Below are 13,834 nucleotides of genomic sequence, written 5' to 3'. Positions count from 1 at the left end.
AAAATTAAGGCATCCACCACCACAGCTACCCACTGGTAGCATCTGTACCTAGCATCTGCCTGCCCTCCTCCTGCTATAGGTGGACTGTCTCTGCTCCCAAGGCCAACTCCTTGACTTGGGCACTAGATCTCTTTTTGGGAATTCCCTGGTAGTCCAGTGGTTAGGATTCTGTGCTTTCACTGCCAAGGGCATGGGTTCAATCCCTGGTCCGGGGCGGGGAGGGGGGAGGGGCGGGGCGACTAAGATCCCACAAGTCCCGAGGCACGGCCAGAAAAAAACCCAGATCTCCTTTCCTCTTAACGACTCAAGGACATTGGGCCTGTCAGCCGTTCACCCCTCTATCTTCAGTTTGTCCCATTCCCATCATTCCCATCAGCAAATATATAAGGCTATATTATCATCCTTTTTTTGTGTGTGTGTGTGTGTGTGGTATGCGGGCCTCTCACTGTCGTGGCTTCTCCCGTTGCGGAGCACAGGCTCCGGACCTGCAGGCTCAGCGGCCATGGCTCACGGGCCTAGCCGCTCCGCAGCATATGGGATCTTCCCGGACCGGGGCACGAACCCCTGTCCCCTGCATCGGCAGGCGGACTCTCAACCACTGCGCCACCAGGGAAGCCCTATCGTCTATTTTTAATTGTTTTCATGGTTCACGGTGTTGTTGGAGAGACAATTTACAGGCCCAACAAGGCCCATAAATAAACATAAACAACATATGAAAATGAAAATTTTAAGTATAAGGTAACAAATGATAATGTGCTAAGTTGCACCGATTCTTTATAATGCAATAGAGACTTAGAAAATATAGAGAAAAGTGTGGTTTTAGGTGGTATAGAGAGAGAGCTGAGGACAGCTTTCTAAAAAGCTATATTTGTCAGAGTTCTCAGTCTCAAGCAATGGAAATAGATTCTGATTTTAAGTTAAGCTAAAATAGCACACAGAATCACTGGGAAAGCTGGAGAACCAGGCTCAGAGCCTAAACAGCTACCACCATGGCCCAAACCACTCTATAAATAGTGTCTAGTGAGGACACTGTTGTCCACTAGATGTCACACCTCACACTGTTGACACCATCAGGCAGCGACCTGAGCTCGGCACTGCTGCCACAGCTGCCATGGAAACTGGAAGTTGCTGGTGCCAGGAACACTCTTCCATTGACTCTGCTTCTTTTCGCCAATAACTCCAGAGTCAAAGTCTAAAATAGCTGCATCAGATTGACCCAGCCTAGGTCAGTGCCAGCACCCAGCTTCAAAAGCGGGTCGGGAAAACAAATATCTGGCATTTTCAGCTTCTATAGTGAGAAGTGGGGTCTGCTTCATAAAATATTCATAAGGTGGGACATTCTTAGATGCTGAACAGCCTCCATCCCCCTGCCGCAAGAGAAGTGTCCACCTACAATTGGCCAAAGCTAGAGGGCAGGAAAAGAAAGGGAATGGTCAGTCAAGAGATCAAGTAGTGGTCCAAGGTAGTGGGAATGAGCCTTGAAGAGCCTGGAAGGAGCATTCGAGGAAGGAAAGGTTAGAGGTCAAGAGCCTTGGAGAATTCCAGGGAGAGTAGGAGTGGTCTTCGTATTTGGATTGAGAGGGGTGTCTTGTGACCAAGGGCAATTTCAGGCAAGTGTGGAGGTAGAAGCCAATTACAGGGAATTATGGAGAAAATGAGTACAAAGACAGGAAGGAATCTGGTATTGAAAATATTGAAAGTGTTTGCCTCTTTTAATCATCACAAAACCACAATGTGATGTGTGTTGATTACTTTATGAAGATGATCATCTTTTAGTGGTTTAATTTATTTATTAGACATTTATATTCCTCTTTTGTGAACTGTCCGTTCATATATTTTGGTTATTTTTTTATTAAGGTCTTTGTTTTTCTCCCAACAAATTGTAGGTGCTTTTCATAGACTACAGGACTGGATTGAGGGTATGAATTTTGAGGAAAGGAACTTTTTCTTCTGTTCAGCAGTAAGAGTCAAAACAGGCAATTTTCCTTACAATCCTCTGTGAAAAAGGCAGATTTATTTCATTTTTAAAAATAACAGGGGGGGCTTCCCTGGTGGCGCAGTGGTTAAGAATCTGCCTGCCAATGCAGGTGACACAGGTTTGAGCCCTGGTCCGGGAAGATACCACATGCTGCGAGCAACTAAGCCCATGCGCCACAACTACTGAGCCTGCACTCTACAGCCTGCGAGCCAAAACTACTGAGCCCATGTGCCACAACTACTGAAGCCCGCACGGCTAGAGCCTGTGCTCTGCAACGAGAGAAGCCACCGCAATGAGAAATCCACACACCACAATGAATAGTCCCCGCTTGCCGCAACTAGAGGAAGCCCAGGCGCAGCAATGAAGACCCAAAGCAGCCAAAAATAAATTAAAAATAATAATAATAACAGGGACTTCCCTGGTGGCCCAGTGGTTAAGAATCCATTTTCCAATGCAGAGGACGCAGGTTCGATCCCTCCCTGGTTGGGGAACTAAGGCCCCACATACCGCGGGGCAACTAAGCCCCTTGCGCCACAACTACTGAGGCTGCGTGCTACAACTACTGAAGCCCACGTGCTGCAACTACCAAAACCTGCATGCCTAGAGCCGGTGCTCTGCAACAAGAGAAGCCCCCGCTCACTACAACTAGAGAAGGCCCAGGCACAGCAACGAAGACCCAATGCAGCCCAAAAAAATAAAATAAATAAATAAATTTATTTTAAATATATATATATAACTCACATACCATAAAATTCACCTGTTTTAAAGTTCGCAATCCAATGGTTTTAGTATATCCACCGGGTTGTGCAAACATCACCGCTATCTAATTCCAGACAATTTTCAGTCCCCTAAAAAGAAACCATAAACCTAACAGTGGTCACTCACAATTTCTCCTTCTCCCCAGCCTCTGGTGATCAGTAATCCTCTTTATGTTTCTGTTGATTAACTTACTCTGGACATTTAATATAAATGGAATCATACAATATGTGTCCTTTTGTGTCTGGGTTCTTTCACTTAAAATAATGTTTTCAAGGTTTATCCCTGTTGTGGCATGTATCGAAACTTCATTCCTGGGACTTCCCTGGTGGCGCAGTGGTTAAGAATCCGCCTGCCAATGCAGGGGACATGGGTTCGAGCCCTGGTCCAGGAAGATCTCACATGCTGCAGAGCAACTAAGCTCGCAAGGCACAACTATTGAGCCCACACGCCACAACTACTGAAGCCCGTGCACCTAGAGCCTGTTCTCCGCAGCAACAGAAGCCACCGCAATGGGAAGTCCACCCACCGCAACGAAGAGTAGCCCCCCACTTGCCGCAACTGGAGAAAGCCCGCGCACAGAAAAGAAGACCCAAAGCAGTCAAAAATAAATAAATAAATTTATATATAAAAAAAAACTTCACTCCTTTTTATTGCCAAATAACATTCCACTGTATGGGTATACTACATTTTGTTTATCCATTCATGAGTTAATGGAGATAACGATAATTACTGATTACTATTCATTGACTAGAATAGGAAACCACAAGTCTATAGTGACATAAATGAATTGAATGTACAGTGAGGAATGAGATATTTACAATTTCATATACCTCCCACAAAATATTTATTAATTACTAAAGAAAAAAGTAACTTCACAGCCTGGCAGACACTACCTTCATCAAGTGACGAAAGTGGACATTATCAGTACTGGGAGGGAACGTTTGAAACCTTGCACCACCTGAGAGGATGCAATGAGAGTAAGGTATCATCCCTTCTATACTATTCCTATCAAAGCTGCATAATCTGAATCCAATCATGAGGAAACCCCAGCAAACCCAAGCTGAGGGACATGAAATAACTGGTCTGTAATCTTTAAAAATGTCAAGGTTATGAATGTCAAGCAAAGAGTGAAGAACTGTTCTTGATGAATAAGACTAAAGAGATATGACAATGAAATGCAATGTATGATTATTTATGATTACGATCTGGATCTTTTGGGGACGACTAGAGACTCTTGAAAGGAGTCTGAGAATTACATGGTAGTTATGTATCAATGTTGATTTGTATTGTATTGGAGTTATGTAGGAGAATGTCCTTATTTTGGAAAATACCTGCTAAAGTACTCAGGAGCAGTGGGTAACAGGTAGCAATTTACTCTCAAACAACTCAAAAACAGGAAAAGCTCTACAATTTGTACAATTTGCACTTTTTTTCCAAAATAAAAATATGTAAGAAATACAAAATAAAAAAACGAGAAGAAAAGAAGCACGTGCCTACAGCAACTTTGGATCAAGAGGAAATAAAAAATTGAAATGGGGATTAATTAGGAAACCAGGTTAGCCTCAGATAATACCTATCTGTTAATAGGCTAGATAGCTGGTCTATTATTGGGATAGATACCAACTGTACTAAGAAAGAGCTAGATTAGCTCAGGTGTACAGCCTTAAATTAAGGTTTATTTAAATCGCCAAATAAAACTTTCAATTGGAATTTCTATAGGAAAATTATCTTTGTTATTGCAAGGGTGAAATCCTGTAGGCCTAGTTTCCCCCATTTATACAATTTTTTTAATGTTGCTCTTCTTAATAAAACAAGGTTTCTGAGGTATTACAGGAAAGATGGTTAGGTCTATAGATTATTTTGTGTGTGTGTGTGTGTATATATATATATATATAAATCAAGTTAATTACTTTAGGGAAGAGCTAAAATTATAATGAGTGATTCATTTGTCTTGTTTTGAAATGAAATTATGTCAGAGTATAACTACTTAGAATTAAGGTTCCTGGTTCTTTTTCATTTAATAATTATTTTGTTTGTAAAACTTTTTAAAATGAAGTGATAAACCATCTAGAAAGGAATGAAGAAAAGCATTGTATGTAAAATCCTACAGGACACAGCGGAAGAAAATGCATAGCCTTAAATATTTCACCATGAAATAATTTTTTTTTAAGAATTCATTGCCCATTTTATGAAACTAAGAAAAGAATGACAAAATAAACCCCAAGTGGAGAGAAATAATATAGACAACAACAGAAAATAATGAATTAGAAAACAAAAACAATAGTAGAAAGGAAAAAAATAAGTTCAAGTGTTAATTATTTGAAAAGACCAATAAAATATATCAACATTTCATGAATCTGGTTAGGGAAAAAAGAGAGCAAAAATATCAAGGTTAGGGGCTTACCTGGTGGCGCAGTGGTTGGGAGTCCGCCTGCCGATGCAGGGGACACGGGTTCGTGCCCTGGTTCGGGAAGATCCTGCGTGCCACGGAGCGGCTGGGCCCGTGAGCCATGGCCGCTGGGCCTGCGCGTCCGGATCCTGTGCTCTGCAACCGGAGAGGCCGCAGCGGTGAGAGGCCTGTGTACAGCAAAAAAAAAAAAGAAAAATCAAGGTTAGGAATAAGAAAGGAGATACATTCACAGACACAAAAGAGGCTGAGAGAATTATGTGCAGCTCTACAGCAACAAATGTGAAAAACTAGAGGAAATGGATATTCTCAAAGAAAAAAAATTACCGAAACTGACCTATGAAGAAATAGAAAACTTGAAAAGACGAGTTATCACAAAAAAAGATCAGGAAGATGAATACAGATTTACCCTTAAAGAAAGCACCAGAACCACATGGTTTCACAGCTGTATTTTATTTCTTTTAGCAAACAGATGATTCCAATGGTGTTTAATTATGCTAGACTATAGGAAAAAAATAAGAATTTTCATGCTTTTTTAAAGTAGATCTTGTAACTACTTATTTGATTTCTTTAATGGTTATAGGTTTATTCAGGTTGTCTATGTCTCCTTGATATAGTTGGGTAAATTGTAGTTTTAAAGGGAACCAATCATTTGTGCAAATTATCAGATTAATTGGCACAAGGTTGTTCATATTGTCTCATAACTTTTTAAACTATGCTGATCCACGACTGCCAATATGGTGGTTTAAGCACAAGCTTGTCTGGACAAAGAGTGAGTGGGAGCAGCCTGTACCCGGCTTTCCAAGTAACAAGCCCTAGGTATTAGGGCTGTGGCCACCCACAGGGGAAACATTTTCCTAGTTCACACAAAGGTACTGTAAGGGCTAGTGGTAGCCTAGCTATAACTTATCTGTAGCCCTCTTTTCTAAGATTATTTATTTGCTCTCTCTCTTTTTTCTCTTGATCAATGAATTCTGCCAGAGTTTTGCTTATTTTATTAGTTTATTTCAAAGAATAAAATAAATATTTATTTTTATTTTATTTGTCTTTTTACCATCTCTGCATATCTCTGTCGTGGCCTCTCCCGTTGTGGAGCACAGCCTCCGGACGCGCAGGCTCAGTGGCCATGGCTCACGGGCCTAGCTGTTCTGTGGCTTGTGGGATCTTCCCGGACCGGGGCACGAACCCTTGTCCCCTGCATCAGCAGGCGGACTCTCAACCACTGCGCCACCAGGGAAGCCCTCTGCTTTCATTTTTTATTACTGCCACTCTTCCTCTTTCTTCAAGATTACTGTGCTTGTTTTCTTCTTAAGTTTTTGAACTGGAAATTTAGATGAATAATTTTTAACTTTTCTTTTGTAATATAAGTATTTAGGACTACACACTTCTCTTTATGAATCACTTTATCTGCATCCAATGAAGGTTTTTTTTTGGGGGGGGTTGTTTCTACACTTATTTTTTTATTGAAGTATAGTTGATGTACAATATTATATAAGTACAATATAGTGATTCACAATCTGATGAGGTTTTTATTTAATTCTGAAAATGTTCACAAAGTTGCAAGAATTGTAGTGATGCCCAAATACCCAGCATCTAATTTCTACAGTTAAGATTTTACTATACTATATTTGCCTTATCACAGAACTTTCCATTTATCCATCCCTTCTTCTATCAATTTCAAGGATCTTATTTTTCATTCATTTCGAAGGAAGTTACAGACATTAGTACATTTGCTCTTAAACACTTCAGCACACATATCACTACCTGGAGTTCAATATTTTTTTAAAATTTTATTTATTTTTGGCTGCATTTGGTCTTTGTTGCTGCGCACAGGTTTTCTCTAGTTGTGGCGAGCGGGGGTTGCTATTTGTTGTGGTGCGTGGGCTTCTCATTGTGGTGGCTTCTCTTGCTGTGGAGCACAGGCTCTAGGCACGTGGGCTTCAGTAGTTGTGGCTCAAGAGCTCTAGAGTGCAGGCTCAGTAGTTGTGGCTCATGGGATTAGTCGCTTGGTGGCACGTGGGATCTTCCCAGACCAGGGCTCGAACCCGTGTCACCTGCATTGGCAGGTGGATTCTTAACCACTGTGCCACCTGGGAAGCCCCTGGAGTTCAATATTTTTATTTATTGATCGATTGATTGAAATGTTAAGGTCAGTTTATTAAGTTTAATGATGAAAGCTGTCAGAAAATTGTTCTCCTGAAAATTATTTTTTCTTATGACTAAAGAAAAGAAAATCAACACACACTCTCAGCATAGACACAGATGCTGTGGCAGTCAAGCCTCTCTAAGATGAGGATAGTTCACTAGTTGGTCAAGTCGCTCTGTGGTCAGCAGGATGGTAGTCTGGATCATCCACCTCATCCTGTAGCTCCAAATGATTCATTTCCTGGACCAACGACTCATCTACCTCCACGCTGTATCCAGCATCCTCCAAGAACTGGATATTACATGTGTCAAGATTATGATCTGTTTCAAACAGCTGTTTCCCACTTAATTTAGCTTTTCCTGCTTGTTCTTTTTAATTCATTTCTTTTTAACTTCCAAGAGTTCTGCATCAAACTTGGCCTTCCAACTTAAGAAATTCTTAATGGTAACAGGAGTGTCTTCAAATAATTCCTTTTCTGCTTTGCTTCTTTTGTTTCTTTTCTCCTTCTCTTCCAGTTTTTAGTTGATCTACCATTTCACTTAAATTTTCTTGCACAGCTGTAACTAAAGTAAAGATCGTCACCATACCAAGGTTTTCTCTGTTTGTAATACTAATAATTTTTAAATGTCTGAGACATCATTATCTTCTAGGTTTTCCTGGGAGAGAATTTCCTAGAAGGGAGCTTCATCTGGGTGCTTTTCCCCATATGTAAACTTGAGGATAGTCTGGAAAGTTTCATCATTTTCTCCAGCCTCAGATGTCACAGTAATGGTGAAGCTGGTTGGGTTTTCTGATAATACTTAGCTAAAACACTACTGAAGGAGAAAGTGGTATCAGGAGAGTTCATTTCTATTTTGGAAGACCAGTTGTTAGGAGGGTTGGATCAATGTATAATCAAGCTCTGAAGGAGTCAGGATAGATGGACTCCAGAGCCTCCAGTTGCTCTGTTCCTCTTGATAATCTGTCACTGTGGCCCTCACTGCTGCCCATGGATTGTGCAGACACCCAGGTTGCCAGGCAGGGACAGGTGCAAAGTCCCTAGCTGGGAGGCCTGGGGCCCAAAGCCAGGCCAGGCCTGCTGAGCAATGTATGGTTATTTTTTAAGGTAAAATTTATATACAATGAAATAAACAAATCTTAAATGTACCATCTGATGAATTTTGACAAATGTCATCCCATGAGTTTCAATATATAGTATACTCTCTGTCATTCAGTTCTTGTGCTTTCTAATTTTCACTATGATTTCTTCTTTGATCTACCAGTTTTTATTTTGTTAATGACTGATTTCTTTATACGGCCAATACAATAGTAGGCTTATACTGATGAAAAAACAGATGCAATCACTACATGGGTCTTTGCATCTGAGTTTAGTTATTTGAAGGATAGAGGAGGATGTCAGCACAAGCAGGAAGCATAGCATATAGATCAATTCTAACAATTTCCTGGACAGAAGGAAGAGTGGGTTTCCAGACCCCCAAATCCTAATAGATAGGGTTGCCAGATTTAGTAAATAAAAATACAGTATTTTATCTGATAATCCTACAAACAAGAAACAACAATTCTAGATAATAACTCTTAAATGAGTGAACATCATATCATTCTTTCTGGATGGCTAACTGCCCCTCTCCTGGCCCAGCGTAATGTGTGCAAGGCTGGAGTCATTGCACACTGGAGCTAGTCTGGATATGCGCCAGCAATTCCGTCATCTATGCCAGTTGCCCTCGTTAATATCAGACTTAAAAAATATACAACAGGATTAAGCAGTTGAGTCAAGTATAGTATGTACACAGGCATGAACACAGATTAATATTAAAAATATAGTGGACATAATCAACCTTCACCTACATCTTCAGCTCCCTTTCTCACTTTTCTTCTTTTTCTCTGCCCTCCAGTCACACTGGCCTTCTGTGTGGTCCTTGAAATCACTATGGTTTCTCCTGCCACAGGGCCTTTGCATATGGCAGAGCTTCCCAAACCTTATGTCAGGAATGGGTTACAGGTGTGTCAAGAAATGATTCCTCTCAGCCCTGGAGCGAGGATGGGTGGAGACTGAGTAGGTGGTTGGAGTGGACAGAGCCAAAGACAATGAAAAAGGTAAATGTAGGGAAACACTGGATGGGGGTTCCCTGTGCCTAGAAGTCTTTACTCTCCACTTCTACCTCCTACTTACCTTCAGATCTCAGTCAAACATCACTTCTCGGGGAAGCCCCCCTAACCCCTCTGACCATGTCAGATCTCCTTACTATATGTTCTCAGGCCATCCTGTGCCCTTTCTTCATTGTACTTATCACAGTTGTAATTTTGTATTTATTTATGTCTTCTCAGCTTGACCTTAAGTTTTATGAGAGCAGGGACTGTGTTTTCATATAGTTGTTGCATCTAGCGATAGTCTGTTCTTTTTCATTGCTATAAGGTATTCCACTGTATGAATCTACTATAATGTATTCATCCTACAGCTGAAATTTTTACTTTTATAAATAATGCCATGAGAACATTTTTGTATATCTTTTTTATCGTGCTAAAACATACATAATATTTACCCTTTTAACCATTTTTAAGTGTACAATTCAGTGGCATTAAGTACATTCACGATGTTGTACAACTATCACCACTATCCATTTCCAGAACTTTTTCTGTACGTATCTTTTTGATGCACATATGGGCATATTTCTGATAAGCATACATTTAGGAAATGCTGGATCATAGTGCATATATTCAACTTTAAAAAATATTGCCAAACAGTTTTCCAGAGTGGTAGTAATAATTTACATGAGCCCTGTATGACAGTTCCCATGGCTCTATGCCCTTGCTTACACCTGGTACTAGCGATCATTTAAATTTTAATTATTCTAGTAAACGTGCAGCGTGTATTTTTCCATTTCTCTGATAACTAAGACAGTTTAGCATCTTATCACATACTTAATGATCATTTAGACAATAAAAAGGGCTAAAGAAACAGAAAGAAGACAACCTATAACTTATGAAATTTGAAGCTCAAGTAGTAGTATTTGTGTGCTAGCAAGCAATTTACGTTTCTAAACATATGTCTCTCATTGATCAAATTCCACCCCACAGGGCAATATCTCTCTCACACTTCCACATTGCACATATGAATTTATGTCTTAAAAGACAAACAAAACCCTTTACTGGCACTTTAGTGGGGTTTAGGGACTTAATAGTGACAAATGTATGGATTGAATCCACCATGTTTAACATAATATCATATTTTCTAATTGGTTATTACTGGTGTATAGGGTATCACACTATTGCCATTCCACTCACCGAGCAGGGAGTGCCTAGGCTCAATTCTCATCTACAGACTGTCAACATTTTTGTCCCACCCTCTTGGCACACAGCTTTCCATAAGGCTATAACCCCAAGCAGAAGGTTGACAATAGTTTTGTTCGAATGTATGTAGGGGCAGGGGTGTCCTTGGCTTCAAGCTGAAAACCTGGCCCTTGTCCCCACCTCCTAGGAGGCACTTATATCTCCATCTACAGGAGCCAAATCTCTGACTGCTACCCTTGCTTCCAGACTTCTTTCAAAGCCCGGGGGGTCTGTGGCTTCAGCAAATTCACAGGGGTGTTCATGTTTTAAAGCTTAGATATCTTTACCCTTTTCAAGTTTTATCTGTCATTGCTGTATGTCTGCTACATGGGGGGTGTGTGTGTGTGTGTGTGTGTGTGTGTGTCTGTGAGTGAAAGCCTTAAGCCATTTTACCATTTTCATCAGTCTAGTAAGAGTTTCTTGAATTGATGACAGACAAGAGTTGTGACAGGATGTTTAATTAGATTCTCCCTGTTTTCTGTGAGGTTTCTGCAAAGGTCTAAAAAGCAGAAAGCAAACAATAGATGCCAGGTAACCTCTTCCCCCATCCACCTCAAAGGGAGATGGGAAGAGATTGTGAACCAGTCTGCCAGCATTACTAATTATCCACACTGAGTCAATACAAGAGAATGAGAATTGTGTTGGGGAGTTAACTGTGAGCTCTATATTTCCTCTCTCGCCATTCTAGGGAGGGACAAGTGAGATAGAGGCCTCCACTAGCACCTCTCAGAATGTTTGGCTTATATCTCCTGGGGTTTGGAAGTCCATAGGGACTAATGTTCTAACTCCCACCTGAGGTAGTCCAGATGCAAGGTGCTGGCTGACCGGCTTCCCTGGGATGGTGAGTAAGGTGGGTGGCATGGAGAGCGAGCTGCACCGCCCTTGCCAGCAAGGCAAAGACGCATGAGTTGTCCTGTGGGCCAAGTGTACCTAGAAGGAAACCAACTTGGAGTCATTTAAAAAGGGTCCTTCCCATGAGGGATACCCAGAGAGGAAAGGGACCTCAGGAGAATATGTTTTACATGGGATGAACCTCCAGAAGGCCAAGAAGTTGGGGGGAGAGGAGTCATAGGCAGTCAACCAGAGGAGCGGCATTGCCTAGGCCCCAGCAAGAGGGTCATAAAAAAGCCCACAGAGGTGACACACACAAGAGAGAAAGAGCCAACATTTGTGAGTCCTCCACGTCCATAGGGAACCAACTTCCAAAGATAATAGTATCCTGCACCAATTGGAAAAAACTGTACCCCTTTCCTTTAATCCCTTCTTCTCCTCACTAAACCCTGGGGAAGAGGGGTTCATAAATAGCAGCTGGCCAGCAGGAGAGGAGGAGTAAACTCTGAGCAGTAAAGGCAGGGATGTGGAGAAGCTCGGCACACCTTCCTTTATCACAGCAAGCATAACACCTGAAGCAGGCAAGAGATGGGCGAAGGTAGATCCTTTAGCTTGAATGAAGTTTAGAGTTGAGTTATGTTTAGGGCAGGTGTGAAGGGGAAGCAAGACAGTTTTCCAATTATATACCATGGAGTCCAGCTCCCTTGATAAAAATAGTTATTGAATATTAGAGAAGGATTGAGGAGGAAAAGTTGATACAGAGTATAACTAACCCTGATTTAGAATGTATGTACTCCAAGTATCTACACATACCTATTCACATTTTCTTCATATTTACTTAGATCCCACCAAAAGCATGGGTAACCAAAACTCATATACAGGTTAATAAAGACAGGGTATACACCTCTGGCAGAGTTTTAATTGGTACTCTGCTCTACACAGTCACTCAGGACCCAGGCTGATAGGCTGCACCATCTGGAACACGTAGCTTCCTCTGTTGCCACAGCAAGAGAAGAGCATCTTATAACTCGTCTTTCCTGATTGCCTGGAAGTGATACAAGGTGCTTCCATTCACAGCTTGTAGTGATTAGAAATAGTCATAAGACTCCCCTTTCTGAAATGGGGAAGGAAGCGTTGTCCTTGTGCCCAGCATGAGAGGAGCCCCAGATATCGGTGAGCCCTGGTAATGTCTCCTAGATCTCCTAATCCCACCAACCCAGAGATGACTAAAATCAACTTCCATGACATTTTACATGGCAGCTTCACTTACAGAGGCTGTCACCTTTCTCTGACAGACCTTTTATGCTGCTGAGCTGGTGTATCCGAATCTCTGATTGCAGGTCTCTGCTGCACAGGACACATTATGAAATACGTTTTTAGACTGTTTGGAAACCTTGTACATAACTCATATTTTCTGGTTAAGAGCTATCACTTTCTCAGATTGTTTACTTTCTTCTACTTTTACCATCAATCCTGGTAGTTTTCTTTTCCCAAAGAAATCACATTAAACATTTTTTTCTTTACTGTCAAATTACACAGTCAAAAGAAAACAATGGAATTGGATTGAGATGTGGACAATGGGCATTTAGCAGTGTTCATTCATTAGCTGATAACTCATTTCCTCACGATGACTTCCCAGTATACAGATAATCCCAATTCATGTTTCAAATAAAATTGGCTATCCATCTGTAAAAAATAATCTCAGATCTTAATTTAATGGATTATGTGAGGATTCACACAAAGAACTCCTTGTAAACTGAATATGGGTTAACAAAATATATGGAAGAATATATTAAGAAACTTGACACGATGGCCTTCTTAAGCGACAAAATCCAAAAGTCAGGAATTCGTAATTCAAATGCCTGGAGGGAGCAAGCAAGTAATGTTGAGTGAAGAAAGCTGAGTGTGAGACCAATCAAATTGTAAAAAATTTATTTTTACTGAGCTATGACATAAGCAAAAGCCATTATACAAACATGTGACACTGGATACTTTTTAAATTTAATATGAAAAATGTAAATTAGGAAATGGAAATCTTGGGGAATTCCCTGGAGGTCCAGTGGTTAGGACTCCGTGCTTTCACTGCCAGGCCGGGGTTCAATCCCTGGTCTGGGAACTAAGATTCTGCAAGCTCAGGAGAGGCCAAAAAAAAAAAAGAAAAACAAAATGGAAACTTTTTATAATTAATATTTTCTTTGTCCTGCCTTTGCTTTGCAATCCCAAACCTGATTTTCATACCAATTTTGGGTTTTGTGTTTCTAGTTGATACATGAAAACTGTCAAGCCATTACTTTATTTTGAAGTTTCACTTGGTCAGGGTCAGCATTTTTTTTTTCAGGTTTTGACCATTGCTTTTCTTCTTTTACGTGTTATCTTTTTTTTTTTT

The 13,834-nt window shown here is 40.8% G+C and overlaps 1 pseudogene; it reads right to left on the bottom strand.

The window, feature by feature from the left end:
• Positions 1-7,455: 7,455 nt before the first annotated feature.
• LOC113630920 (RWD domain-containing protein 1 pseudogene) lies at positions 7,456-7,938 on the bottom strand (annotated as a pseudogene).
• Between the last annotated feature and the right edge of the window lie 5,896 nt (positions 7,939-13,834).

Source organism: Aethalodelphis obliquidens, unplaced genomic scaffold (assembly GCF_003676395.1).
Source record: "Aethalodelphis obliquidens isolate GAN/ISIS:26980383/991018 unplaced genomic scaffold, ASM367639v1 scaffold31, whole genome shotgun sequence".
Lineage (NCBI taxonomy): Eukaryota > Metazoa > Chordata > Mammalia > Artiodactyla > Delphinidae > Aethalodelphis > Aethalodelphis obliquidens.
This window is presented reverse-complemented; position numbering and strand designations above follow the sequence as displayed.